The sequence below is a fragment of the Tachyglossus aculeatus genome, chromosome 20 (genome assembly GCF_015852505.1).
Source record: "Tachyglossus aculeatus isolate mTacAcu1 chromosome 20, mTacAcu1.pri, whole genome shotgun sequence".
Taxonomy (NCBI): Eukaryota; Metazoa; Chordata; class Mammalia; order Monotremata; family Tachyglossidae; genus Tachyglossus; species Tachyglossus aculeatus.
This window is the reverse complement of record NC_052085.1, coordinates 2225786-2253594: the sequence shown is the minus strand read 5'-3', so window position 1 is coordinate 2253594 and position 27809 is coordinate 2225786. Positions and strand designations below refer to the sequence as shown.

The window sequence follows — 27809 nt, the reverse complement described above, 5'->3', positions numbered from 1 at the left end:
GGGAAGTACAAATTGGCAACATATAGAGACAGTCCCTACCCAACAGTGGGCTCACAGTCTAAAAATGTGATGATGATATTTGTGTTATCATCTATTTGTGATGACATATGATGACATTTGTGTTATATCATCATCTAAAAAATGATGATATTTGTGTTAACATCGTTACTACCATCAAATCCCTATTTATTTGTATATGTATTTATTAGGACATACTTATTTGAACATTCAATCACTGATTCAGCTAGTTCACCCTGATGTAACTGTAGCAATTTCACAAAAGAGTAAGCTCCTCTGTTAGAGTGTAGGTTCCTTGAGGACTGGGAACGTGACGCTTCATTGTCTTTTACTTCTCAAGTACTTATTATGGCATACTGTACCCAGTAGGGGCTCAGTAATAATAATAATCATGATGGCATTTATTAAGAGCTTACTATTCGCAAAGCACTGTTCTAAGTGCTGGGGAGGTTACAAGGTGATCAGGTTGCCCCATGGGGGGCTCACAGTCTTAATCCCCATTATACAGATGAGGTAACTGAGGCACAGAGAAGTTAAGTGACTTGCCCAATTGGCGGAGCCTGGATTTGAACCCCTGACCTCTGATTCCAAAGCCCATGCTCTTTCCACCGAGCCACGCTGCTTCCCCATTACTATTACTTCTACAATATTGTTGCTCCTCCTCCTGCTCTGAGTCCCCAATTAGATTGTAAGATCCTTCACAGTGCGGCTTAGTGGAAAGAGCCTGGGCTTGGGAGTCGGAGGTCGTGGGTTCTAATCCCGGCTCCACCTCTTATCAGCTGTGTGATTTTGGGGAAGTCACTTAACTTCTCTGTGCCTCAGTTACCTCCTCTGTAAACTGGGGATTAAGACTGTGAGCTTCACATGGGACACCCTGATTATCTTGCATCTACCCCAGCGCTTAGAACAGTGCTCGGCACATAGTAAGCGCTTAACAAATATCATGATTATTATTATTATTATGCCTTACTTCAGTTGCAGTCTCTCAAGTGCTTAGTATAGTATATATATAGTATAGTGTTTCATATTCAGCACTCATTACAGTTTCAATAAATAGCCTTGAACAATTGATTGATTGTGCATGTACTATGGTCCTTATCCTAGGCATCACTGAGAGACTAAAATTGGGGCCTGGCAATTTTGCCCATTATAGTTGCCTGGGAACTCTTGGGCTAAAAAAACAAAAAGCCCACTTTTCCAAGCTCTGGTGTCCTTTGGAACTTGGCTAACAGCCAAAGACCTTTACAATAACTGTCAGTTTAAAGCCCCTAAATACAGCATTATGTTTTCCCCTTAGATTAGCCATATTCGCATATACATTTACAAATCTAAAACAGAGACCGTCTCCTCAGGATCATCACAGGGATTTTGATGGACAGACTGGACTTTTCCAAGGAAGTTGAAAGGGAGGGACCCTTTGCTAAATACTTTGCCTATATTCTGCTAAATCTGCCCCCCAAAATGCCATGGATTTTATTTTAATACTACATCATCATTAGCAAATATGACAAATTGTTCTTCACCAGGAACTGAAGTTTAATTCATCTCATTTTGGGGAGCTTGAGGAAAAAAGTGGTTTGTTAATTAAAGGCCATAATTAGGCTATGTAAGAAATCTAATTAATAAGAGGACAATCACGGGCAATAAGGTTCTTGACATACAGTAGTCATTTGCATTTATTTTCAACAAAGTGAAATGCTGACTATAAATTTATTAGCTCTCAGCCACTAATTTAACTCTGGAGATGAATCTTCATTAACACTTTTCAGTTACTCTAGTTTTGTGTCTAATGATAGGATCTATTTTTATCTAGAGAATTATTTTTTCTGAATACCAGAGGAAAAACCGACTCATGTAGGCACACATATTCCAAGAGGAATCAAATTTTGGCTCAGAGTGCAAAGCAGAAAACATGAGAGGTATTCACTAATTGAGTCGCACAATGGAGAGGAGATCAGAAAATCGTGTCAGCGTGTCATGACGTCAGAAATGGGTCGGACTAAAAGTCCACCCTGTCTGATACTCAGTGTCTGGAAGAGGCGGCAAGTTGGGGGAATGATGTCAGAATTGCTTTTTTTGGTATCTAACACTTAAATCATCAAGGACCTACAACTTTCCCTCTAGAAACTGCCCTCGCCCTCCCTCTACCCTCACAGGGCCTGAAGAACAGTCTCAGTGAATTTCAGTCCCTCGATTAACTTAGACTCGTTGTGGGCAGGGAACAGGTCTACCAACTCTGTTATGTTGTACTCTCCCAAGCTCTCAATACAATACTCTGCACACAGTAAGTGCTCAATAAATACGATTGATTGATCAATGGTATTTCTGGAAGGAACACTACTCATCACTTGGAAGAGAACAGTAATAATAATAATAACAATTATTATTATGGTATTTGCGAAGCACTTACTATGTGCCAAGTACAATACGCAATGCTGGGGTTGATACAAAATAGTCAGGTCCCACATGGGACTCAGTTTAAGTGGGAGGGAGAAGAGATTTAAATCCCCATTTTGCAAATGAGGGAACTGAGGCCCAGAAAAGTAAAGTGACTTGCCCAAGGTGACGCAGCAGTCATGTGGTGGAGCTGGGATTAGAACCCAGGACCTTCTGACTCGTAGGCCTGGGTTCTATCCGCTAAGCCATGTTGCCTCCCTACAGAAGTAAAAAGGCAAGGTCCTTGCCCTCAAGGAGCTAATTATCAATCAAATAGAGGGGAAAGGTCTTGGCAGATGATTTCAGTCTGATTTATTCCCACTACACCCACAATAACAAGATAGTGGCAGAACCAGAAGCCAAACACCAAAACATTGACTTCTCATCAGGCCCTACTCGCGGTATCCACAGAAGCGGATTAAGAAGTCTTCGAAGGATCAGACTACTTAGTTGTATGCTGCAGCCCATAAAAATGCAGAGTTACCCGGGAAAATAGGCACCTATCTGCTAATATTATTGTATCACGCTACAGTACTCTGCACATAGTAAGCGCTCAATAAATACCATTGATTGATTTATGCCTGATCTGAGAACTGGAGAAAAACCACTTACTGGTCAGGGCCCAAATATTGGTTCGATCAATCCATTATCAGTGGCATTGCCAGAGTATGCAGCATGTCCTGAGTACTTGGGCGAGCTCCGCGGAACCAAATGTCCCCTGCCCCAAGAAGCGTTCAAATTGATGGTATTATGATCACAGGGTGGCCGGCTTGCAACCTTCAGATGTACAAATGGAGATATTCCTTGCCACATCAGACTTTGACATTTCATAGAACAGCATAGTTGCCAAACACATAAATTAATTGTCTCTGAATGAGTAAAATGGCATCAGCTAATAGAATGTCAAGTTGGAAATGATCCTGAATACTTTCCCAGAGCTCCATTTCTGATTTGCTTGGCATTTTAGTACGGTAAATTGATTGTTCTCGAAATGCCGGATAATTATGACATAATGACTGAAGAAATATAGACATTGAGAAACAGAATATTTCCCTCATTTAATAACACCTGTATATATGTATATGTTTGTACATATTTATTACTCTATCTATTTATTTATTTATTTATTTTACTTGTACATATCTATTCTATTTATTTTATTTTGTTAGTATGTTTGGTTTTGTTCTCTGTCTTCCCCTTTTAGACTGTGAGCCCACTGTTGGGTAGGGACTGTCTCTATATGTTGCCAATTTGTACTTCCCAAGCGCTTGGTACAGTGCTCTGCACATAGTAAGCGCTCAATAAATACGATTGATGATGATGATGATGATAACACGCTTCTTGAGAAAAGACGCGAGAGCCTTTTGGGGAGGGCGCATGTGTTCAGCGGGAGGAGGATTTATATTTGAAGTAATACCATAATTGTGCCAGTTGTTAATGCTGAGAGAAAAGAGTGCATTGACAAGTGTAAGAAAGCAAAGCAAAACCTGTCAGAAAGTAGATAATGGAAAAAGATTAGTGAATCTATAACAGAGGATTGACTGCAAATATAGACATTCCGAGATGCGGATTCCAGGGAAGAAGCCATGAAGGAGGAAAAAAGGCTGTATTGGTTGGTTTGAACCATAATATGAGCTGCCTCCTCAGTACACCAAAAGGCTGTCCTAAATTCCAGGAACAAATTAGCAGCAACTGCAAGTATCTTATATTCATATTCGAGGGGATTTGATTTATTGTGTATTGCAGAATATATTTGCCTAAGTATGGGTTTTTTGTTTTAATGGTATTGGTTAAGCGCTTACTATGTGCCAGGCACTGTACTAAGTGCTGGGGTAGATACAAGATAATCAAGTGGGACACAGTCCATGTCCCGTGTGGGGCTCGCAATCTTAATCCCATTTTACGGATGAGGTAACTGGAGCATAGAAAAGTTAAGTGACTTGTCCAAGGTCACACAGCAGACAAGTGGTGGAGCCGGGATTAGAACCCAGGTCCTGCGACTCCCAGAGTTGTGCTCTTTCCGATAGGACACGTTGTTTCTCCTAATATAAAGTTGTCTTTCGAGGATGGCATTGGTGGAAAAGTTCCCCTATGGAGTAAGTGTGTGACTGAAAAGACAATGCTACACTCACAGTCCTGGGGGCACATTCTGCACAAAAAGATTGTCCCTTGTTGTGTTGTCAGGTGTGATATTTGCAGCAGGCTTCACTAGGAAGCTTTTGCTCAAAAGGCCATGCTGGTTTATCCTCAACAACTGACTCCATCTTCAGATGGGATGGAGCCTTATCGGAGTCTTTGTTTTGCTGTGTCCTCAGTCCTCTTTGCTTTCGGTTTCCCAACCTTAGCTCATCATAGGGCAGTGGATTGGGTATCCTGCTGCTGTTCCGCTCTTCATTTCATTCAATCGTATTTATTGAGCGCTTATTGTGTGCAGAGCCCTGTACTAAGCGCTTCATGCATCCCACTTGGTGGAGCTGTGTTCCACAGCGTGGCTCAGTGGAAAGATCCCGGGCTAGGGAGTCAGGGGTCATGGGTTCCAATCCTGGCTGCGCCACTTGTCAGCTGTGTGACCTTGGGCAAGTCACTTAAATTCTCTGTGCCTCAGTTACCTCGTCTTTGAAACGGGGATTAAGACTGTGAGCCCCACGTGGGACAACCTAATTCCCTTGTTGTATCACCCCCAGCGCTTAGAACAGTGCTTGGCACATAGTAAGCGCTTAACAAATACCATCATCATCATAATCAACCGAGCACAGCTTTGATGCAAAGAGGCTGACTTTGTTCCAGCACTCAACTGTTCAAGATCCAGTCTTGCATTTGATCAGTCAATCAATCATTGGTATTTACTGATCTGTAACTACGTGCAGAACACTGTACTAAGCGCTCGGGACAGTGCAATTTAACAGAATTAGCAGATACGCATTGAATGTGGCCCACGAATGATCCTGATGGATCAAGGAGCCCAGGTTCACGGTCACTGAGGATCGATCGAAAAACTAGGAAGAAGAAGAAGCTCGGCCTAGCGGGAAAAGGACGGGCTTGGGAGTCCCGGCTCTGCTTTTTGTTTGCCGTGTGACCTTGGGCAAATCACTCCACTTTTCTGGGCCTCAGTTTCCTCATCTGGAAAATGGAATCTAATAACTGTTCTCCCTCCTACTTAGACTGTGAGCCCCCATCTGCTGTATCTGACCTGATTACCTTCTATCTATCCAGTGTTCAGAACAGTGCTTGACACATAAGTGCTTAACAAATGCCACTTAAAAAAAAAAGGAAACAGCAGCAACATCAGGAATACTCCAAGAGAGTATAGACATCAGGAAGTCACTACATTTTCCCTGTTACAACACTCTCCTTTTAGCACTCCTTTTGGATCTGGCTTTTGATTTTAACCCCGGTACTGCTGTCAGTGTCCCTTCATTTGAGGAAATGATCCCTTCCCCTCTCTTCGAAGTATGGGATGCAGCATGGCATAGCGGATAGAGCAGAGAGGTTCAAAAATAACTGTATTTCCTTGCTTTTTTCTTGTCTCCTTGAGTTCTGATATGGAAGCAAGTTGCTCACCCTACCTGGATGGAAAGGTTAAATTAAGGGAAATAATGACAGAGGACATTAATGGCTTTATAGTAACCGGTCGGTAACTACTGCTTAGTACACATCATTTGAGGCCTTTCTCAGTCAATAAAATAAGGCCTACACATTGTTTGAATGTTCTCATTGCTATCAGCTTTGGCCTCAGCCCCATGATATGAATGGGGACCTTTGGATGTCTTAGTTAATTATTTTTTCATTCATTCATTGATTTGATCGTATTTATTGAGCATTTACTGTGTGCAGAGCACTGTACTAAGCACTTGGAAACTACAATTCAGCAATAGAGGCAGATATAAAGCTAAAAGAAACCCTTTTAAATATTACAAAAAATACACCCATCCCCCCCAAATCCTTTGCAGCCCCTATAGATGCATTGCTTTGTGCTTGCCAAAGTTTCAACATGCAGATGACTGCTGCCAGACAGATATGACTCTTTAGGTGCAGTTGACTCTATTATTTAATGGAGGCGTTTTACATGCACATCTTGTGCGTATTTTCACTTTGTAGAGTGATACTTGATTTACTGCATAAATTTCACAACTCAGACATTATACAATGCCGGTCTAATACTAATAAGGGAGGCTTGTGCACTAATTTACATTCTCAAAGCACTTCCCTAAAATGAATTAATCCTCACCTTTGCTCTCACTTGTAAAAGGGGGGTTGTAAAACCTCTTTTTGAAGGGACTAGGCATGTTACTGATCAGGGAATGGGGAATCTGTATGAGACTCCCTAAGTGGATGGGGGCATGGAAATGGCAGGAGAGGGGATCATCATCATCATCATCAATCGTATTTATTGAGCGCTTACTATGTGCAGAGCACTGTACTAAGCGCTTGGGAAGTACAAATTGGCAACATATAGAGACAGTCCCTAACCCAACAGTGGGCTCACAGTCTGAAAGGGGGAGACAGAGAACAAAACCAAACATACTAACAAAATAAAATAAATAAATAAAATAAATAAATAGAATAGCTATGTAAAGGGATGGGGTATAGGGTCCCCTCAGATGACTCCACTTTGCTGGGTGACCTTGAGCAAGTCACTTTTCTTTGTGCCTGTTACCTCCTCTGTAAAATGGGACTTAAGACTGTGAGCCTTATGTGGGACATGGACTGTGTCCAACCTGATTATCTTGTATCTACTCCAGCACTTAGTACGTTGCCTGGCACATAGTAAACACTCAACAGATACCATTTTTTAAAAAATTGGTTCCATATTCAATCTACCCATAAGGGAATGGTAAGTTTAGAAATTTAGAAGCCACAATTACCTTCCCCACCTCCCACCTCCGTCATGCTTGTGGATGATGGGGTGCCCGTCATCACTCCCCAGGGGATTGTTTTTCACGGATTCATTTTAGAAAAATGTGAAATGAGGTTAGGACTGGGAGTTAGGAGACTTGGGTTCTAGTCCCTGCTTGCCCCTGGCCTGCTGCGTGACCATGGGAAAGTCACTGGACCTCCCTGTTCCCCAGTTTCCTCATCTATAAAATGCATATAAGACACGTGTTCTCCCCAAATCTTAGACCCGGAGCCCATTTTGGACAGGGACTGTCCCAGGCTGATTATCTAGTATCTACTCCAGAGTTTACCAGAAGCAGCGTGGCTCAGTGGAAAGAGAATGGGCTTTGGAGTCAGAGGCCATGGGTTCAAATCCCGCCTCTGCCACTTGTCAGCTGTGCAATTTTGGGCAAGTCACTTCACTTCTGTGACTCAGTTACCTCATCTGTAAAATGGGGATTAAGACTGTGAGCCTCCTGTGGGACAACCTGATCACCTTGTAACCTCTCTAGCGCTTAAAACAGTGCTTTGCACATAGTAAGCACTCAATAAATGCCATTATCATTATTATTATCATTACCACCATACTTGACATCTAATTAACACTTAATAAGTATTCTACCAAAACTTACTTGCTCCAGGGCACCTAGAGAAGAGTAACTGAGCCAAAGTAGTTCAATAGTAATAATAATAATGATGGTACTTCTTAATTGCTTACCATGTGCTAAGCACTGTTCTAAGCACTGGGGTAGATACAAGTTAGCTTGGACACAGTCCCTGTCCCACAGTAGTTCAATAGTAATAATAATCATGGTACTTCTTAAGAAGCGCTTAAGGCCCTACTGAGAGCTCACCTCCTCCAGGAGGCCTTCCCAGACTGACCCCCTTCCCTCCTCTCCCCTTCGTCCCCCTCTCCATCCCCCCATCTTACCTCCTTCCCTTCCCCACAGCACCTGTATATATGTATATATGTTTGTATATATTTGTTACTCTATTTATTTTACTTGTACATATCTATTCTATTTATTTTATCTTGTTAGTATGTTTGGTTTTGTTCTCTGTCTCTCCCTCTTAGACTGTGAGCCCACTGTTGGGTAGGGACTGTCTCTATATGTTGCCAAGTTGTACTTCCCAAGCGCTTAGTACAGTGCTCTGCACACAGTAAGCGCTCAATAAATACGATTGATGATGATGATGATGAAGCGCTTACTATGTGCCAACCACTGTCCTAAGCACTGGGGTAGATACAAGTTAGCTCAGACACAGCCCCTGTCCCACACAGGGCTCCCCCTCTTCATCCCTATTTTCCAGATGAGGTAACTGAGGCCCAGAGAAGAGAAGTCAAGGTCACGCAAAAGCTATGCAGCAGAGGCAGGATTAGAATCCATGACCTTTTGACTCCCAGTCCTGTGTTTTAGCTTTGCATTCCTGTTTCCCGGCCTCTCTCCTTGGCCCAGCAATCAGGAGGGTCAGATTTTAGCAGAATTTGCTGACGATTCCCGCTCCCTTTCCTGTGTTACCCTTTTAGGCTCAGACAGGTCTCGGGGACCGGGGGAAGCACGGGGGTGTAGGAGGTGAGCAGAAGGGGCCGTCCCCCTTTGCTAACATAGATGGAGTCGGATGCAGTCCAAGGGGTCAAAGTTTTGTCTCCCAACAGCGGTTCAATCCCCCAACAGGCCCCCTGCCCACCGAGACCGATGCCCCAGGAGGACTCGGAGTGGACAGGCTCAAGGGAGGGACAGACACCGGGCTCTTTGTGAAGCCTCCCCTTTAGAAACCGAGAAGCGCATTTCCCATGAATTGGGAGAGCATCCTCAGCGCGGCAGCACACGCGAGGAGCCGCATCCCCGCCATCCCAGGCTCCCAGCGCCGGGTTGCTTGGAAACGGCCAGCTCGGGGAATGCAAAAATCAATATTTGCCAGAGAGAGATTCAAACTTCAATTGAGTTTGTGTGATGTGGGGAAAAATTCCGCTTCTTAAATGCGATTGGCCCCGAGTGCTCGTTCCCCTTAATGCCTTCTGTGACTTTCTCTGTGCCTTGGCGCGGTAATAATAAAAATTATGGAAATAAAGAAATATTACATGTGAACAGATAGCGTGAATAAAGCCTGCTACAGAAAATGTAGCTGGTGCCCGTGCATTTATCGAGACAAAGAGAGAGGGAGAAAGACGCTACTGACTGCGACAATTTCACTGTTGTGTGCTCCTGTGGCTGAAAAGACCAACGTCTAACTGACCGTTCCCTTCGCATCTCAGGCGGGTAGAAGTCCTCCCTGGCTGTATTGTTGCACTCGTTATCCACAATTCCCAGTGGTCATTTCCCGCTTTGGGACCCGATCATCCCAAAGCCCTGTTATAAGACACTCTCCTCATTTCTAATTACCGTAAGCCAGCTGACTGGTCTGCTGTCCGGTCTCTAGTGCCTTGCCACACAGTGGGAGATTTCACTTCGCCGTCTTTAAATCCTGGTGATCACTGTTAAGGTATTCAAAGAGGGAAGAGCCGAAGGACAAGCAGTGGAGGGCAGGGGAACAGACTGTTGAATAGAAGAGGAAGGGAGCAGATACAAGGGAGGAACAGAATTGAGTCGGAAGGCATTTTCCAATTCGGTTGTGACTAGGTACTAACCCCGCTCCGGGATACATCATCATCATCATCAATCGTATTTATTGAGCGCTTACTATGTGCAGAGCACTGTACTAAGCGCTTGGGAAGTACAAATTGGCAACTTATAGAGACAGTCCCTACCCAACAGTGGGCTCATGGTCTAAAAGGGGGAGACAGAGAACAAAACCAAACATACTAACAAAATAAAATAAATAGAATAGACATGTACAAATAGAGTAAAAAATATGTACAAACATATATACATATATACAGGTGCTGTGGGGAAGGGAAGGAGGTAAGATGGGGGGGATGGAGAGGGGGACGAGGGGGAGAGGAAGGAGGGGCTCAGTCTGGGAAGGCCTCCTGGAGGAGGTGAGCTCTCAGCAGGGCCTTGAAGGGAGGAAGAGAGCTAGCTTGGCGGATGGGCAGAGGGAGGGCATTCCAGGCCCGGGGGATGACGTAGGCCGGGGGTCGATGGCGGGACAGGCGAGAGCGAGGTATGGTGAGGAGATCAGCGGTGGAGGAGCGGAGGGTGCGGACTGGGCAGTATAAGGAGAGAAGGGAGGTGAGGTAGGAGGGGGCGAGGGGATGGACAGCCTTGAAGCCCAGGGTGAGGATACAGTCACAGCCACATGCGACATCTCCCGTTCTGCCCAAAGGTGATGCTGATGGCCACCTCCTCAGCTGGCTGGGAAAACGGTGACCACGGATCTGCCATTGGGGGCTCCCCCAAGGCTGCAGGGGTCTCCATCCGACAGGTTGTGGGTGAGGAGGGCACATCCTCGCCCCTCGCTGCGGGCTCGGAACCGCCAACGAGGCAGTGTGTCGGGAAGGCTTGAGATTAGCTTTCGGGATGTCGGGTCGTCGCTCCACAAGGCCCCGCGCGGAACCACAGAGAAACTGAGCTGCGCATCCGTGGGGGTTTCTCTTCCCAGACCGCCTCCAGCAGAGCCCAAAGAACAGGGACTCAGTCCAGCTACTTTCTGGCTACGAGGTGCGGACACGCTGGTCGCGCCGCGATCCGCGGGATGTGGAATCGTCTGCTCCCTCGAGCCGCGGATAGCGTCGGGAGCCTGAGGCCTGGAAGCCAGCCTGTCTCCTCGCATTAGCGAGACGCTCGTTTCTCCCAGCTCCGCTGGGCAGGGAGGGAACCGCGTGACGGTCAGCGGCTGCTCTGAGCTGCGCCAAAGAGGAGCAGGCACAAAGCAGAGCGATGGGAAGAAGAAGCCTCAAACGGACAAGATGAAGGAGGGCAGAAGGCCCAGGGAAGGCGGGGAAACTACAGTATAGGGCAGGTCAACCCTGCTTGCGGGTCTCGGCCCTACGGGAGGCTGCTTGACACAGAATGTCAGTCAGACAGCAAGGTTGAGAGGATAAATTGAAAATGGTAGCGTAAGGTGGCCACGGCGGCATACCCAGGATAGCTGCTGGGGGTGCCCACATTACAGCAAATGCTGGGCACGCTCCCACCTCTCTGGGCACACACATTCCCACAGACAGCCGCTCTGGGAAGACAGCATCTTCCTTTGACTTTCCCCAAACCTTCCCTACACCAAAGGGTTTTTAGTGCAATGGGGTCAAATACATCAGATGCTTTTAAGTTTTCCTAGAAGTTGTGCTTGAATTAGTTCATTCCTTTAAGTTGCGAACTCCTTCTTTAGATTGTAAACGCTTTGCGGGCAGGGTTGGGTCTTTCACCCCACAGTGCTGACCACACGGTAGAAGCTCAATACAGTGGTTTGCAAGCAGTAGGTGTCATCATCATCATCATCAATCGTATTTATTGAGCGCTTACTGTGTGCAGAGCACTGTACTAAGCGCTTGGGAAGTCCAAGTTGGCAACATATAGAGACAGTCCCTACCCAACAGCGGGCTCACAGTCTAAAAGGGGGAGACAGAGAACAAAACCAAACAGACTAACATAATAAAATAAGTAGAATAGATATGTACAAGTAAAATAAATAAATAAATAAATAGGGTAACAAATATGTACAAACATATATACATATATACAGGTGCTGTGGGGAAGGGAAGGAGGTAAGATGCGGGGGATGGAGAGGGGGACGAGGGGGAGAGGAAGGAAGGAGCTCAGTCTGGGAAGGCCTCCTGGAGTAGGTGAGCTCTCAGTAGGGCCTGACCACACAGTAGAAGCTCAATACAATGGTTTGAAAGCAGTAGGTGTCCAGTTCAGTGCTCTGCATACATTTTATTCTGATGACTTGACACCTGTCCACATGTTTTGTTTTGTTGTGTCTCCCTCTTCTAGACTGTGAGCCCGTTGGTGGGTAGGGACCGTCTCTATATGTTGCCAACTTGCACTTCCCAAGCACTTAGTACAGTGCTCTGCACACAGTAAGCGCTCAATAAACATGATTGAATGAATGAATGAATGAATTACAAAAGAAGCCTAGTGGAAAGAACACGGGCCTCAGAATCAGAGGACTTGGGTTCTAATCCCGGCTCTGCCACTTGCCTGCTGGGTGATCTCGGGGAAGTCACTTCACTTCTAGAGGCCTGAATTTCCTCAACTGTAAAATGGGTGTTCAATACCTGTCCGCCTTCCTACTTAGAATGTGAACCGCATGTGGGACAGGGACTGTGTCCAACCTGATTAACTCGTATCTACCCCCGGCACTTAGAACAATGCTTGACACACAGTAAGTACTTAACAAATATCATCATCTGCAGTAGCTGCATCAGCAGCTGGGCTCTTCCCAGCTCATCCTGCCCTCACCTCTCCAGTCCATTACACTGGCCAGGGATTCTTCGTGCTCAATTCCGGCGGAACTCACTTACCTCTCAATGCCACCAGACCACAGCGCTCCTGAAACCCCACCTCTCCCAGAAGGCTTTCCTGATGAATTATCTTGCTCCCAAAACACATCATTCCATTTACCCCCTCAGCTCTTGCTTACAATCGTCCATAGCACTTTTGTGTGCATCAATTTACACACTTCCCAATTAAAAAACTTATTGATTCACTTATCCAGCGCTACCCATCTTTCCATTCTCTGTTTCCTCCTACCTGTAAATGATTTTGTGCATGCTCTCTGTGTTATCTCATGGGCTGCTGTGAGGCAAGTATTGTGACTTCTGCCTCTACTGTACTCTCCCAAGCACTTAGTAGAGGGTCCAGTTCAGTGGTCTGCACCAAAAAGGCACTCAATAAAAGCTCTTGATTGATTAGCTGATTGGGCCCTGCCTGATGATTCCCTGTCACCAATGGAGCGAAGCGGTGTTGAGCAATGTGCTCACCCTCATTCAGTCTACGTTTGCAGCCGCATTCGAAGATCAATCAATCAATCAATCGTATTTATTGAGCGCTTACTGTGTGCAGAGCACGGTACTAAGCACTTGGGAAGTACAAGTTGGCAACATATAGAGACGGTCCCTACCCAACAGTGGGCTCACAGTCTAGAAGATGCACCGGGGCAGAGAGAAGCGGCAGCGGGAATCACGTCAGCGTAAACCGCTATTAACAGTGCTGGTGAAAAGGCTTCCCAGGTGCTCCGAGAGGGAATCCGTGCACACCAACCTTTCCCGGCACCCTCGTGGCATCTCCATCCTCAAGGAGGGTGCTGGGGGACCATTTCCCACCTTTATTCCGGCGCTGCGAGTTGAGGCTGCAGAGTCGGGAGAGTAAACAATTCGCAGCTGCAGAGAGGAAGTTGCAGTCTGTAATTTCCCATCGAACACAATCCCTCGGAGCTCTATAATTTGTGATAATGGTATCGTTAGCCTGATTCCTTTCTTTTATCTCCTCCTTCATTAACACGGGGCTTTATAAAGTGTTCTGTGTTTATGAAGAGAGCGGAGGAAGGATTTTTAATTTGCTTAGGCAGCTATGCTTCACTCAAGGCCCCCAGAGTTGTCAGGTTCAGGCTATGGGCTAGGGCTGCCAGGCAAACATTCTTGAACTGGGTGAATGTCAGATCAGTAGAATTTGTTGAGCATCCACTGTGTTTGGGGGAGAACAGTGGAATAAGTGGACATGAACCCTTCCCTCCAGGAGCTTACTGTCTCTTTAGTGAAGTGCAGTATACTAATTGGTTAGAAGAGGACAGTAGACTAGGAGGACACAACCCCTTCCCTCCAGGAGCTTACAATCTACTATGTGCAGTGCACTCTACTAATTGCTTAGGAGGATAGTAGACTAGGAAGACATGACCCCATCCTTCAAGGAGCTTACAATCTACTTTGTGCAGTGCACTGGATTAAATGCTTAGGAGCAGACAGTAGACTAGGAAGACTTGATCTCTGCCCTCAAGGAACCTCCAGTCTAGCAGGAGAGAAGAGACAAGCAACACCCTTTTGGCTTCCCCACCGTCAGTACAATCCGGGACTATAACGAATCCTAAATTCAGGAGCCAGGAAGTCCAACTGTGTGCCTGGAAACACTGCCAGAAATTTCAAAACACCGAGGAGCCTGGGGCTGTCTGATGAGTCAGTCGAGCAGTCTTAGGCCTCTGATTCCCTGTAGAAAATGGGGTGGGAAGTTTGAGTGTTCAGATTACTGCTCTCTGGGCTGTATTCCAGTAGGGCTTCCAGCTGAGGTTGTTGGACTCTGCACCTGGATTCATCTTCCTACGGTGGGAGTTGTTCTGAAGCTGTCTGCACAAGGAAAACATCCCTACAGGGGCACACATCTCTAGCCCGAAGGATGGGTACAATGAGGGTTTGGACCGCACTGAGCAGAACTGGGCCTGCGCAGCTTTCTGGGCACACCCTGCCCCACACCCACCCCAGTGTCCAGGGATCAATGACTCTTGCTGGGATCGTCCCAGGGCGCTTTGGGGAAATATTTAATCCACCTGGGCACTGGCCGTGTGGGAAAAGCCCTGGCTGGAGGGTAAAATCCTGACCCCGCTCAGAGCTAGATTTGTCCAAAGTGGAGTAATATGCTTTGAGTTCTTCCAAACTAAGGCAAATATGTGAAAATCTAGATTTTTGAATTAACCTGAAAAAAAAATGTGCTCCAGTGGACACAAATGGTGTTTTTTAAACTCTTCCCTCTGGTGGCCAACTGCAGAATTGCACGGGATTTGGGTTGAAATATCTTGAAAATGGGGAAAGCAGAGCACTGCCAGTCAATCAATCAACTGTATTTATTCAATCAATAAATCGTCTTTATTGAGTGCTTACTGTGTGCAGAGCACTGTACTAAGCGCTTGGGAAGTACAAGTTGGCAACATATAGAGACAGTCCCTACCCAACAGTGGGCTCACGGTCTAGAATGATTGAGCGCTTACTGTGTTCTGAGCACTGAACTAAGCTCTTGGGAGCGAGCAATATAACTGAGTTGGTAGACACGTTCCCTACTCCTTGTCACACGTTATCTGCAAGTCTAACGGTATATTTGGCCCCGTCACGATAATAATGTTAGCAGGTGTGAGGCAGGGGTTTGACCAGTTGACATCTGGAGCGGCACGGCCTAGTGGAAAAAAAGCTCAAGTCTGGGAGTCAAGAGGACCTGGGTCCTAATCCTGGCTCAACCCCTTTCCTGCTGTGTGACTTTGGGCAAGTCACAACTTTTCCCTTCCTCGGTTTTCATCTATAAAGTGAAGATTCAATATCTGTCTCCCTCTCACTTAGATCGTGAGTCCCATGTGGGGCAGGGACTGTGCCCAACCTGATTACCTTGTATCTGGCTCGTGGAAACAGCACAGGCTTGCGAGTCAGAGGTCCTGGGTCCAAATCCCAGCTCCACTGTTTGTCAGCTGTGTGACTTTGGGCAAGTCACTTAACTTCTCTGTGCCTCAGTTACCTCATCTGTAAAATGTGAATTAAGACTGTGAGCCCCACGTGGGACAAACTGATCACCTTGCCAGTGCTTAAGACAGTGTTTTGCACATAGTAAACGCATAACAAATGCCATCATTATTATTATTATTATCTACACTAGCACTTAATATAGTGCTCGGCAACTAGTAAGGCCTTAATGGATTCCACACTGATGATGGCTATTTTTAGGTTCTTTCTACCCCGTTGCTAAACTGAGATGAGGAGGAAGATGAGGAGGATAAAAGTTTCTGTCACCCATTTATCCCTAACTCACCTTGCAGCAGCCTGTAGGCTCTGGCACCCCATCCCGGCAGCAGAAATCCCTCCTTGGAATGCAGACTTCCTTGGGGACAGGTCCAAAGAACCGGTTGGGCCAACAGGCCAGGGTGTCAAGGCTGTGATCATCAGAGACGACCAGATTTGGTTTGGCGTGAGGCGCGGTTGTGTTCAGATCTTCACCTGGAATGCTGTGTTGCTTTTCTGGGGTCAACTCTGTGGGAAAGATAATTAGCCAGTTGGTCAAAGAGTGCAAAGACTTATTTCAGAAAGAAGTATTGAGATGTTAAAAGAAGAAGAAGGGAAGCAGCATGGTGTACTGGATACAGCACAGGCCTGGGACTCCGACGATCATGGGTTCTAATCCCGGCTCTGCCGCAATGTCTGCTGTGACCTTAAGCAAGTCACTTAACTTCTCAGTGACTCAGTTACCTCATCTGCAAAATGGGGATTAAGACTGTGAGCGCCCTGTGGGACAGGGCCTGTGTCCAACCTGATCACCTTGTATCTACCCCAGCGCTTAGAACAGTGTCTGGCACATCATAAGTGCTTAACAAGTACCATAATTATTAATCATTATTATTATTATCTCCTCCAAGAGGCCTTCCATAACTAGTTTACTTGTCCTCTCTTAAGCGACATCTATGCATTTGGATCTATACCTTAACTACTTGCTATTCACCCCACCACCAACACATCAGCACTCTCCCATTTCACTTATCCGTAATTAATTTTAAAGTCTGTGTCCCCAGCCAGACTGTTAGCTCCTGTGGTCAGAGATCACAACTCTACTGGTTAGTACTCTGAGAAGCGTCCGGTACAGTGCTATGAACACAGTAAGTGCTCAGTAAACACGACTGATTGATTAAGCTCTTCATAAATCCCAGACTTAGAGCTGGAAGGGGCTTCAGGAGTCCTGGGGTCTGTCCCTGACTCCAGGTGGGGAATAGCTCAACTATTCCAGGGGACAAGTGGCTGACTATTTTTTCCTTACAAGCCCTCCCTGGCTGGGGTGTCTCCACCTTAGGTCTGGCCAGCAGGTCTTGTGTCTCAGAGCCTGGCAGCTGGGAAGGGCCGGGACTGTGACTTCTATCATCATCGATCGTATTTATTGAGCGCTTACTGTGTGCAGAGCACTGTACTAAGCGCTTGGGAAGTACAAATTGGCAACATATAGAGACAGTCCCTACCCAACAGTGGGCTCACAGTCTAAAAGGGCTTCTATGAAACCTTGTCCTCACCATGGGGAAGCGACATCTTCACCCTCTCAGGACCCCAACTTCCTTCTTTTCCTTGGCCTCTGGCCTGCGACTTTCTCCCGCTATCTACTTGGAAATGAGATTTCAGCATCCCCATCACTCAGCCCGTAAACACACATCCAATCAATCAAACAGTGGTATTTACGGTGTAGAGAACTGAACTAAGCACCTGGAAGGGTACAGTACAACAGAGAAGGCAGACATGTTCCCTGCCCGTGACGAGCTTGCGGTCTAGAGGGGGAGACAGACAAATATAAATAACTTATAATCAATTATACTTATTGAGTGCTTACTGTGTGCAGAGCACTGTACTAAGCCCTCGGGAAGTACAAGTTGGCAACATATAGAGACAGTCCCTACCCAACAGTGGGCTCACAGTCTAAAAGGGGGAGACAGAGAACAAAACCAAACATACTAACAAAATAAATGGAATAGATATGAACAAGTCAAATAAATAGATAAATAAATAGAGTAATAAATATGTACAAACATATATAAATATATACAGGTGCTGTGGGGAAGGGAAGGAGGTACGATGGGGGGGATGGAGAGGGGGAAGAGGGGGAGAGGAAGGAAGGGGACTTATAGCATTTAAAGATATATACATAAGTACTGCGGGGCAAAGACCACAAATCCAAGTGCATGGATGACGCAGAAGGGAGAGGGAGTTGGGGAAAAGAGGGATGAATCAGGGAAGGCGTCTTGGAGATGTGCCTTAATGACGCTTTGAAGGTGGCGAGAGTGATGGTCTGGTGCATATGGATGGGGAGGGAATTCTAGGCTAGGGGGAGGACGAGGGAAAGGGGTGGATGGTGAGATAAAAGAGAGAGGGACAAAGTGAGTAAGCTGGTACTAGAGGAATGATGTGTGCGGGCTGGGCTGTAGTAGAAAATGAGTGAGGGGGTGAGCTGATTAGGTGCTTTAAAGCCAATGGGAAAGCCACGCAGTTCTCGCCTCAGAACCCATGGAGTAACGGCGGATGGCACCTACGTTTCTAAATTTACTCCGTTCTAGCTAAAGCACCTCAGTTTCAACTCCATTTAACGCCCACAACACAGTACTTCATGGGAGGTAGGGGGGTGGGGAAGGGCTCACGGGGGCTGCAGGGAAACGTGGAAATGTTTTACAAACTGTGACGGGGAGAGGAAGCGAGGAAATGTTTAAAGGGGACGTTGGTGCGTGTGGAGAAGTGAGATGGGCTGGGTGCTGGGAGTTAGCTAGCCTCCAAGTGGAGTCCCCGGGGAAGATCAGTATGGCCACTTTGCTTTAACAGTCAGTTAATTTTTTAGTAGAACTCTCCGCTCCAATATAAATGCATGAATTTAACTGGATTGCTCACCTAGAACTGATTGAGGACACGGTTCTGGGTAACTATGATACAGAAAGGGTGCCCGACCTTAATTTGGGGACCAAGGTCCGGATAAAATATTGCTCCTGAGAGAAAATTGGTTCCTACTGTAACTTTTTGACTTGAAATGCCTGCTTCAGGAGGCAACTGCGTTGTTGGTCAAAGGGCACTTCAATCGGCTCTCTCTCTTCTGCCTTACACCTCTCTAATCTCCAACTACATATATATGTATATATGTTTGTACATATTTATTACTCTATTTATTTATTTTACTTGTACATATCTATTCTATTTATTTTATTTTGTTAGTATGTTTGGTTTTGTTCTCTGTCTCTCCCTTTTAGACTGTGAGCCCACTGTTGGGTAGGGGCTGTCTCTATATGTTGCCAATTTGGACTTCCCAAGAGCTTAGTACAGTGCTCTGCACACAGTAAGCGCTCAATAAATACGATTGATGATGATGATGACACCAACCCACTCTCTGTACCTCGGCCTTGCCTATGCCAGGCCTCTGGCCTGGAACTTTTCCTTGATAGCCAAAAGTCCGAACTCAGCCCTCTTTTCCCTTCTGCACTCTCTCCGCATTTCTGCACTTGGCTTTTTACCCCTTATGATACTCACCCCAGCCCCACAGCACTAACATACGTACCCTTCTACTCACCTGTTTCCCTTATATATAATTTATTTTAATGTCTGTCTCCCACTGTAGTCTCGAAGCTCCTTTTGGGCTGGGATCACAACTACCAACTCAACTGTACTGCATTTTCTCAAGGGTTTAGTACAGTGCTCTGCACACAATAAGCACTCAATAAATACCACTGACTGATTTCTGCCCTGGCGGTCCAAGGTTTGCCCCTCCAACTTGTTCATATATTACTGAAAGAAGTGCAGGGGGCTTGACAGAAACATTAGCCACCGACTAACGATTTGCTTCATCCACGCTCACTGAGGGATCGCCTTTGTTTAAGCACGCTCCATTTCTTGCTAAAATCCTCACCCTGAGAGTGAGTCCTCTAATGGAGACTGGATTGATATATGCAAATCAACTATAATGAATTTAATTAACACCAGATACAAAGAGGCAACTTCTAATTATATTCACTGTGCTGCTACAAGGCCAGAACCACGTGGAAACCAGCGCAAACTGAGGAGGGAAATGGGGGAAACGGACGGGGCAGACAAGAAGGAATAGCTGAGTTTAGAACCTTGTAGAATGCTTTATGGGAATTTTCTTTTAATTATGGTATTTATTAAGTATTTACTATGTGTTAGGCCCCTTGATTCACACTCTACTCCACCACGAAGCGTGCAGAGGGCAGGAAGAGGAGGTGAAACCGCTCGGTACCAGTTTTGATGGATGCCCGGTGGTAAAGGACAGTCAAGGGATTTGACTAAAATAAGGGTTTTGATTATCTATCAATTTCCATGATCCAGGTTGCCACTGTCCCTGCTAATGGGGATAACAGAATTGGACTGGAAGTTCAAGAACCTTTTCATGATTAATAAACTCAAAATACAAAGTCTGGATTCCAGCCAACAGGATTAGGGGAATCTCCAGACAGCACTTATGTACATACTTTTAAATTATATATTATAAATTATTTATTCAGATTAACGTCTGTCTCCCGCTCTAGACCGTAAGCTCGTTATGGGCAGGGAACGTTTCTGCTAATTCTGTTGTACTGTACTCTTCCAAGCTTATTGTATATTGTAACCAGAGAAGCAGCGTGGCTCAGTGGAAAGAGCACGGGCTTGGGAGTCAGAGGTCATGGGTTCAAATCCCAGCTCCGCCAATTGTCAGCTGTGTGACTTTGGACAAGTCACTTCACTTCTCTGGGCTTCAGTTACCTCATCTGTAAAATGGGGATTAAGACTATGAGCCCCACGTGCGACAACCTGATCACCTTGTGTCCTCCCCATCACTTAGAACAGTGCTCTGCACATAGTAAGCGCTTAACAAATCCCATCATCATCACTCCCTAAATATCACCAATGGATTCCGGCTCCGCCAACTGTCAGCTGAGTGACTTTGGGCAAGTCACTTAACTTCTCTGGGCCTCAGTTCCCTCATCTGTAAAATGGGCATGAAGACTGTGAGCCCCACGGGGGACAACCTGATCACCTTGTATCCTCCCCATCGCTTAGAACAGTGCTTTGCACACAGTAAGCGCTTAACAAATTCCATCACCATCACTCAATAAATACCACTGATGGATCCCGGCTCCGCCAGCTGTCAACTGTGTGACTTTGGGCAAGTCAGTTCCTTCATCTGTAAAATGGGGATGAAGACCGTGAGCCCCACGTGGGACAACCTGATCACCTTGTTACCTCCCCAGCGCTTAGAACAGTGCTTTGCACATAGTGAGCGCTTAATAAATGCCATCATTATTATCATTACTGTGGATTGATGAGGTCACCTGGAGCCAGTCACTAAGCACTGCAGAGGGTGGAGCGGGCAGAGCCAAAGCCTTAACCCGTGTCCCTGTGTAACATCTGTCCAAAAAACATGGGGACAGACTGGATGCCACCTCAGCAAGGCCATCAATAAATGGCCATCTGTAAAATGGGGATTAAGACTGTGAGCCCCCCCCCCCCCCCCGAGGGACAATCTGATCACCTTGTAACCTCCCCAGCGCTTAGAACAGTGCTTTGCATCATCATCATCATCATCAATCGTATTTATTGAGCGCTTACTGTGTGCAGGGCACTGTACTGAGCGTTTGGGAAGTACAAATTGGCAACATATAGAGACAGTCCCTACCTAACAGTGGGCTCACAGTCTAAAAGGGGGAGACAGAGAACAAAACCAAACATACTAACAAAATAAAATAAATAGAATAGATATGCACAAATAAAATAAATAAATAAGGCTTTGAAGGGAGGAAGAGAGCTAGCTTGGCGGACCATTTGCCTGCTGTGTGACCTTGGGCAAGGCACTTCACCATCATCATCAATCGTATTTATTGAGTGCTTACTGTGCGCAGGGCACTGTACTAAGCGCTTGGGAAGTACAAATTGGCAACATATAGAGACAGTCCCTACCCAATAGTGGGCTCACAGTCTAAAAGGGGGAGACAGAGAACAAAACCAAACATACTAACAAAATAAAATAAATAGATTAATTAATTAATTAAGATTAATTAATAAATTAAGCACATAGTAAGTGCGTAATAAATGCCATTATTGTTATTATTATTAATGCCAGAGGGGGGATTTCAGGTATTTTAGGGTGGCTCCAGCCACCAGGGGGCACCCTCCCCCACCAAATGGCTTCTGGTGGGGTTAGATGGGCAAAGGGGACAGACTTGTATTTCCCAAGCGCTTAGTACAGTGCTCTGCACATAGTAAGCACTCAATAAATAGGATTTAATGAATGAATGAAAGAGCCAAGAACCTAGGCAAATTCTGCAAAGACAGGCCTGGGACCATGGCTCTCCAGTGCTGGGAGGACAGGACTATAATAATAATAATAGTATGTTAAGCGCTTACTATGTGCAAAGCACTGTTCTAAGCGCTGGGGAGGTTACAAGGTGATCAGGTTGTCCCACCGGAGGCTCACAGTTTTAATCCCCGTTTTACAGATGAGGTAACTGAGGCCCAGAGAAGTTAAGTGACTTGCCCAAAGTCACACAGCTGATAATTGGCGGAGCCGGAATTTGAACCCATGACCTCTGACTCCAAAGCCCGTGCTCTTTCCACTGAGCCACGCTGCTTCTCGACTTCTCTGGGCCTCATCTGTAAAATGGGGATTAAGACTGTGAGCCCCCCGTGGGACAACCTGATCACCCTGTAACCTCCCCGGCGCTTAGAACAGTGCTTTGCACATAGTAAGCGCTTAATAAATATTATTATTAAAACGGGAATGAAGACTGTGAGGCCCCGCTGGGACAACCTGATCACCTTGTAACCTCCTCGGCGCTTAGAACAGTGCTTTGCACATAGTAAGCACTTAATAAATATTATTATTAAAACGGGGATGAAGACTGCAAGGCCCCCGTGGGACAACCTGATCACCTTGTATCTCCCCCAGAGCTTGGAGCATTCATTCAAGTCAATTGTATTTACTGAGCACTTACTGTGTGCAGAGCACTGTACTAAGCGCTTGGGAAGTACAAGTTGCCAACACACAGAGATGGCCCCTACCCCACAACAGCGCTTGGCACATAGTGAGCGCTTAACAAATACCATTATTATTATTAAGACTGTGAGCCACCGCGGGACAATCTGATCACCTTGTTTCCTCCCCAGCGCTTAGAACAGTGCTTTGCACATAGTAAGCGCTTAATAATAATAATGGCATTTATTAAGCGCTTACTTACTATGTGCAAAGCACTGTTCTAAGCACTGGGGGGATACAAGGTGATCAGGTTGTCCCACAGGGGGCTCACAGTCAATCCCCATTTTACAGATGAGGGAACTGAGGCACAGAGAAGTGAAGTGACTTGCCCGAAGTCACACAGCTGACAGTGGCAGAGCCAGGATTTGAATAGTGGTGGTATTCATGTGCTTACTATGTTTCAGGCACGTGGGGGGCCAGGGGAGAGGGGAATACAAGCAAATTGGGTTGGACACAGCCCCTGTCTCCCATTCGTTCACTCAGTTGTATTTATTGAGCGCCTACTGTGTGCTGAGCACTGTCCTAAGCGCTTGGAAAGTAAAATTTGGCAACAAACAGTGACAATCCTAGGCAACGGGCTCACAGTCTAGAAGGGGGGAGACAGACAACAAAGACAAAACAAAGCAAATGGACAGGCATCATAAATAATAAATGCCATTATTATTATTATTATTATTCTGTATTTTTACCAAGAAAACTCTGGATCCAGCATGAGAGCGACTGCTGGTGGAAGTGAGGGATTCTGGGAGAGTTGGGGCCATGGCGTCGCTATGGGGCAGACACAACTTGGCTGCGTAAGACAAGCACAACAATGACGTCGCCTTACCCTCCCCGTCCCCCCACAATACAAACACATAAACACACAAACACACACAAAAAAACACACAATTTCCACAGACTCTTTCCCCCTTGGTCTCCAATGGGCAACGGACCTCGTGTCCCCTCAGGATCACGCTCGGGCAGGCTTTAGGGCCTTCTCCTGGCGCGCGGCCCCGGGCGCATGCGCACCGCGTGCACGCGCCCCGGCCGCGAGGGGCCGCTGCGCGCGCAGCCACGTGCGGTTCGGCCGCGCTCGACCCTCGGCATCGCGCCCCCTAGAGGCCCCTCGACCTCCCGGGCGCCGCGCATGCGCGCTGACTTTTTTTTTTTTTTAAATAACCTCTTACCAAGTGCCTCGCACTGTACAAAGCACTGGGCAATAATAATAGTTTTGGTATTTATTAAGTGCTTACTATGTGCAAAGCACCGCTCTAAGCGCTGGGTAGGATACAAGGTGAGCAGGTTGTCTCATGTGGGGCTCACAATCTTAATCCCCATTTTACAGAGGAGGTAACTGAGGCCCAGAGAAGTTTATAATTGATTGATTGATTGATTGATTGTCTGTCAGATATGAAGAGGGAAGGCATCCAAGCCAGAGGCAGGATGTGGGCGAGAGGTCGGTGGCGAGATAGAGAAGATTGAGGTACACTGAATAGGTTGACATGAGAGGGGCCAAGTGTGTGGGCTGAGGTGAAGTAAGAAATAAGGAAGGTAGAGCAGGACGGGTAATGGATGTTATCTGTTTGATTTACAACCTTCTCCACAGCTGGGACCCTCCACAGAAGCCACATCTGACTCCTCAAGCAGATCCACTGGCATTACTTATGGGCTCAGCTCAACATCAAATGGCAAGGCAAGATTACAGTTAAAGCCCTAGAAACCAGTTTGCCCCCTGGCACCGAAGCTCAGCTCACCACTGAGGCAGCTCTGCCAGGTAGGGCGGGTGCAGAGAATATGCGGCAGGACTGTAGGCTCGTAGTCAGCAGGAACCGTCTCTACCAACCCTGTTAGCATTTGGTACAGTACTCTGAGCACTGCAAACATTAAATCAAAACCATCGTTGATGATCACGAGCTCAAAGTGGGAAACTGAAAACAGGGCAGGCAGAGGAAAATTTTAAGGTTGCAGGAAAACCATCTCAGGCGACGGGGGCTCTCACCTGCTACCTGGGAAACGGCCGCAGCAGACACATCAGCATTGAAATCAAGAAAGGAGCAGTTCTTTTTAAGTAGACGTTTCGACATCATAATAATAATGATAATGATGGCATTTGTTAAGCGCTTACTATGTGCAGAGCACTGTTTTAAGCGCTGGGGAGGATCCAAGGTGATCAGGTTGTCCCAAGTGGGGCTCACAGTCTTCATCCCCATTTTACAGATGAGGCACAAAGAAGTTAAATGACTAGCCCAAAGTCACACAGCTGACAGTTGGCAGAGCCGGGACTTGAACCCATGGCCTCTGACTCCCAAACCCGTGCTCTTTCTACTCAGCCACACTGTTTCTCCATGAGAGAAGAGAGACAAAGAGAAGCAAAAGTGAAAACAGTGCCAGGGGCCGAAGTGATCAAATACGATACAGCGGAGGACTGTCTTTGTGTGGGCCTGGTTTGGTCAGGCCTGAGGGTCCCGCATGACCTTCTAAGCTCAGTGAATTATCCAAGGTGACCCAGCAGGCCAGTGGCAGAGCCGATAATAATCTGCAGATATCCTCTCAGTTGTGTGTTGTTTCTACTAGGCTGTGCTACGTCTCCTCTCCCCCTGCTACATTATATGTGGCTTCACCCCCCCATGCACCATGGCCAAAGTTTTCCTACCATTTCCCCCTTAACTCAGTTCGTTTGGGTGTTCCTGTGGGAAAAATTCCCGCTCATCAGTTTCCCTTCAATGCACAAATGATCCAGGTTGATTTCAATGCACACTGAACAAACCCCAGTGGGAACAGTCATTAATACATACGATTAGACTTCCAATGTCGCCAAATGCTTGATTGTAGGTGGAAGGGTATTTATTTATTTATTTATTTTACTTGTACGTATCTATTCTATTTATTTAATTTTGTTAATATGTTTTGTTCTCTGTCTCCCCCTTCTAGACTGTGAGCCCACTCTTGGGTAGGGACTGTCTCTATATGTTGCCAACTTGTACTTCCCAAGCGCTTAGTAAGTGCTCACAGTAAGTGCTCAATAAATATGATTGAATGAAGTACAGCACACTGCTGCCTCCAAATATACAGAAAGACCACAAGCCGATGAAAACGCCACATTGGAAACGGTTGTCATTAGAAAGTGTTACACAAACACATTACCCGCTGTAAGACCGTTAAACCTTTTCTTCTTTGCTCGGGGCCCAGTATGACTGAAGGAATACCACTTACCTAAAAGCCCAGCCTTACAAGAAAGGGCTCTCTCTCGCTTTTTGCGAACACTGTTGCTTGGCAGCATTATGGACCTCTAGGAGATACTTTACACTCCCTCACAATGAGCAGTTCTGCGAGATTTGGACATGAAAAGACAGACTGAGAGGCTTGAGCTTGTTCTCCGGAATTAATCGGTGGTGCTACCGCTTCAGAAAAAGAACTGTCCTGCGGTTTTTTCCCCCCGACTCCAGGCTGAGTGTGAGGACCAAACACGTGGCTGTTTGAGGGGAAAAAAAGAAAAAAATAAGAGTGGGAGGCGGGAGACAAGAACCACAGTGTAATTCCATCAACCAATAATATTTCTAGAGCGCCTACTGTGTGCAGAGGGCTGCCGTAAGCACTTGGGAGAATGCAGTAGAAGTCGTAGGTATGACCCCTGTCTTCCAGGAGTTTACAATCTAGCGGACATCGAAAACAACACCAACTGCACTGTGGGACCGGACAATACTGGCCCTCGAGCCTGTGGATCATCATCATCATCAATCGTATTTATTGAGTGCTTACTATGTGCAGAGCACTGTACAAAGCGCTTGGGAAGTACAAATTGGCAACATATAGAGACAGTCCCTACCCAACAGTGGGCTCACAGTCTAAAAGGGGGGAGACAGAGGACAAAACCAAACATACTAACAAAATAAAATAAATAGAATAGATATGTACATATAGAGTAATAAATATGTACAAACATATATACATATATATATATGTGGATGCTGAATGAAGCAGCTGGGAGTCAGAAGGACCTCGGTTTTAATCCCGGCTCCGCCACTCGTCTGTTTGGGCGCCTCTGGGCAGGTCGCTTCACTTCTCTTTGCCTCTGTCACCTCATCTGCAGGATAGGAATTAAGACTGTGAGCCCTTCGTTGGACTGGGACTGTGTCCAACTCAATGAGCCCAGTGCTTAGTAAAGTGCCTGGCGGGGCTGAGGCGGGTCAGGAGGCAAGTTTGGAATTTGTTCACCTTTTGGAAGTTCCAGCCCCTTTCTGGGTTTCTCCCAGGATCGCTGACATCTTTCGGGACAAATCTGACCACCAAGGTCCCGGGGCCAGTGAGAGCCCGGCACCTTGGTCCTTGCTTTGGTGCATCCGGAGCACGCTGTTGTTTAGGGACCGTCTCTATATGTTGCCAACTTGTACTTCCCAAGCGCTTAGTACAGTGCTCTGCACACAGTAAGCGCTCAATCAATCAATCATATTTATTGAGCGCTTACTGTGTGCAGAGCACTGTACTAAGGGCTTGGAAAGTACAAATTGGCAACATATAGAGACGGTCCCTACCCAACAGTGGGCTCGCAGTCTAGAAGGGGGAGACAGAGAACAAAACAAAACATATTAACAAAATAAAATAAATGGAATAGAGATGTACAAGTAAAATAGAGTAATAGTAATAAATACGATTGAATGAATGAATGAATCCCACTGTTTCATGCACCCGCCGTTTTGAATGGGCTTCAGGAGACTGACAGGTGGCCTCCCAAGGTCACTCCACCTCTAGACCGTATGCTCACTGTGGGCAGGGAATGTGTCTGTTTATCGTAACACTGTACTCTCCCAGGAGCTGTGCACATAGTAAGCGCTCAATAAATACGACCGACTGACTCCACCTGCTGCTCCCTCTTGACTCTGTGGCTTCTGCACGTTAACTCCCCCAAAGACGGGTCAGTCACTCCCCAGTTGGACCTGCAAAGAAACCAAAAGGATTTGATTAGATCCTCCACCAGACTTACCATATTCCGAAAAGGAAAGCGATGGCTTGGCAAGGCTGTGTTCCAACTGTTCCCAGTACGAATGGAATTAGCTCTACATCTAATCCCGATTCTAGAAGCGCAAAGATCACCGTGCACCTCCGTGGGCTCAG

General features: G+C 46.3%; 1 protein-coding gene across 4 annotated transcripts in view; it reads right to left on the bottom strand.

The window, feature by feature from the left end:
* Window positions 1-23666, bottom strand: part of WASF3 (WASP family member 3) — an 88267-nt gene extending 64601 nt beyond the window's left edge. For 2 of the 4 annotated variants that reach the window (XM_038761744.1, XM_038761747.1), the window contains exon 1: window positions 9714-9775. The gene's annotated coding sequence lies outside the window, so the exon portion shown is untranslated. Of the gene's footprint in view, window positions 1-9713; window positions 9776-15992; window positions 16211-23407; window positions 23424-23650 lie in introns of those variants that run through there. The other 2 variants (XM_038761745.1, XM_038761746.1) reach the window with 2 other exon arrangements.
* Window positions 23667-27809: the final 4143 nt, after the last annotated feature.